A 2,199-nucleotide genomic window follows, 5' to 3' on the forward strand; every position below is an offset into this window, starting at 1 on the left:
ACATAGATAAGAACTTGATTATAATAAGGTAGATATCTCTTAGTAAGAAAACATAGATGTAGAGACATAATTCTCTTTCTAGGACTTTTCAAATGGCAGAGTGCTTTTGAGATTCTTCATTGGGAAGGAAAAGTTTAAGATACACAAGAAGAGTTTGTAGGAAAGTTAGAATACTTCAAGACACATCCTTTAAGATTGTTTGAAATGATCAGAATATGAACCAGAACAACCTAGAGAGGCCTATCAATCTTTCTTTTTCCCTTCTTAAGTTTCTTAAGGGGTTTATGTAGCTGTGTAAACTTGAGTTTGAATGCCAGTAGCTTCAAATTGTATGTTCTTGTTAAGTTCAAATGGGACCATCATTTTGTCTGTAACAACATAAAATTGCTTAAATGAGGAATTAAACTAACTTGACCAGAAAGGAAAGGGACTATTAGTCATTTCATGCCTATAATGTAGAAGGCATTTTATAGACTATAGCTTATTTGATTCTCACAGCCACAGTTACAAAGTAGCCATATTTATCCATATTTTATACAAAAAGGAAGACAATAAGCCTTAGGGAGATTGAGTAACCTTTTTTAAACTAGTTTAAAATGCACTTACTCTGCTAATAAGTGGTAGAAATAGAATTTTAGTCAGATCATTTTGACTCTGAAGTCCATAATCTTTTTTACTATTTCAAACTGTTTTTCTGAAACAACTACATTGAACTCATGTTCAGTAACTGAAGAGCTATTCAATTTTGCCTGTTTTCTTCTCAAACTCCTTTGCATCTTTATAGGATTTGATTTACTTCTATATCTCTCATATTCTCCCATAATCAACATTAGATATTTAAACAGGTTGAAAAAGATAAATGCTTATTTCTCCATTGTTCTACCAATTGATCCAAAGCAATTTGATTGAGAGGAATGAGAAATAAGCATGGTGTTTGTCTTAATATATTGCTTGAATTATATTTTACAAGAAACATAAAAAGTATTATATGAAGATAAGAGCTTATGGCCAAATACATATCAGGAATCCTGGTTTAAGTACAAACAGATTTGTACCTTGCATAATTTCCTATATATTTAAAATGCTAATGTGCAGTGTATTTCCAAGAAAGTAAAATGAGCTTCAGTGTTTCATCAAATTATTTGCCCACAAAACTCTATTGTTACTCAATAACAATTAGCGTCTTATGGAATGTAGAATACTCAAGTATAGTTTGAAGCAATGGCTTCTGGTAATGAACGGCACCTGTTTCATTTCAGTGGTTATTCCAAGATCACTATGAAGTACATTTATCTTGTGAGTTAAAACTTAGAAGCCCAGAATGCATATGTGGGTGAGCTAGTTCTTTCATTGCAATTGGTAAAGCAGTTTGGAAAAGACGGTAAACAAACCACACAAATATGTGCACAAAATTCCATTTGTCTGTGTAGTTCAGAGCAAGGTGAATTTAAGATTTAATTGCTCTGATGGAGCGTGAGTGTGGGTAGACTGGGGGTGTGGGTGGGTGGTATTCATTTTAGGCTACCATTATAAAAGTAGAACTCAGTTTTACTATTAGCACAATATGTGCCTTTGTAAACAGGACCCAATCTGGAACCTTATTCCTGTAATAAATATACTTTTTCTGCAGCTCATTTTTAGAATTTTGAGCTTAGCTTCCTCATGCTGTTATAGAGCAGGTTTAATTTGTGCCTACAAAAGTCAGTTCTCTTGGAGTCCAGGGGTATTATGGGGAAGTAATACAAGAACTGGCATTGTTGGGAAGAGAGAAAAACTGATTGCCACAGATCACTCTCTCAAGCTCCCAACCATCTGGAGAATGCCATATGGAGGAGGGAAGAGTTCAGAGAGGACCATCACTTAAGTCATCAGAAACCAGTTTAGTCTCCACTGGACTAGATCTGATCATAAAGAGCTGACTACAGTTGTCTTCATTCTGCCTGTAGAAATCATACAAGACAAGGTTAAAACAACGGGTCCATCTTTTACTAGCTATATGTCTATTTTCAAATGATTCAATTTTCTCAAACCTTATATTAATCATCAGTAACCTGAGGCTAATATTCGTTTAATGAACTGATTGTTATTATTACAGGGAATAATGTATGTAAATCACCTACATTGTGCTTGCCTTGCTCATAGTTGATAAATAATGAGAGCTGCTTTTCTTTTTATTCAGGCTTTTGGATGAGGTTGGAG

The sequence above is a fragment of the Aotus nancymaae genome, unplaced genomic scaffold (genome assembly GCF_030222135.1).
Source record: "Aotus nancymaae isolate 86718 unplaced genomic scaffold, 86718_ANA_hifiasm-v0.15.2.pri h1tg000059l, whole genome shotgun sequence".
Taxonomy (NCBI): domain Eukaryota; kingdom Metazoa; phylum Chordata; class Mammalia; order Primates; family Aotidae; genus Aotus; species Aotus nancymaae.